We start from the raw sequence: 485 nt of genomic DNA, 5'->3' as shown, positions 1-485 counted from the left end.
AATGCACCATTCGAAGCCACATCATCAATTTTCAACCCTTTCTGACTTCATTTGTCATTTTTAATGCATTTAGTGATTGTTTTGAGCTATAAGACCCTGAAAGTGAAAAGCATTCCAGATGAGCTCTGAAAAGGTTGAAAGTTGGCATGGTATCATAATTTCATCCACATAGCATGTCGAGAAAGTAGAGAGGGTTACGGCAAAAACTGGATGCACTTCGTGTAAAAAACGGACAATCTCTTTTGAAGTATCAGGGTTTCATACGGAAACTCGTCTTTTACAAAGGGATTTCATTTTTTTTGAACTTATTTGAACTCCAGACTTTTTCTGTGTTCAAAATGCACCATTCGAAGCCACATCATCAATTTTCAACCCTTTCTCACTTCATTTGTTATTTTTCATGGATTTACTGATTGTTTTGAGCTATAAGACCCTGAATTTGAAAAGCATTCCAAATGAACTCTGATAAGGTTGAAAGTTGGCAT

This window comes from Triticum aestivum, chromosome 1B (assembly GCF_018294505.1).
Source record: "Triticum aestivum cultivar Chinese Spring chromosome 1B, IWGSC CS RefSeq v2.1, whole genome shotgun sequence".
Taxonomy (NCBI): Eukaryota; Viridiplantae; Streptophyta; class Magnoliopsida; order Poales; family Poaceae; genus Triticum; species Triticum aestivum.
The sequence above is the reverse complement of the archived record's forward strand: the minus strand, read 5'-3'. Positions refer to the sequence as shown.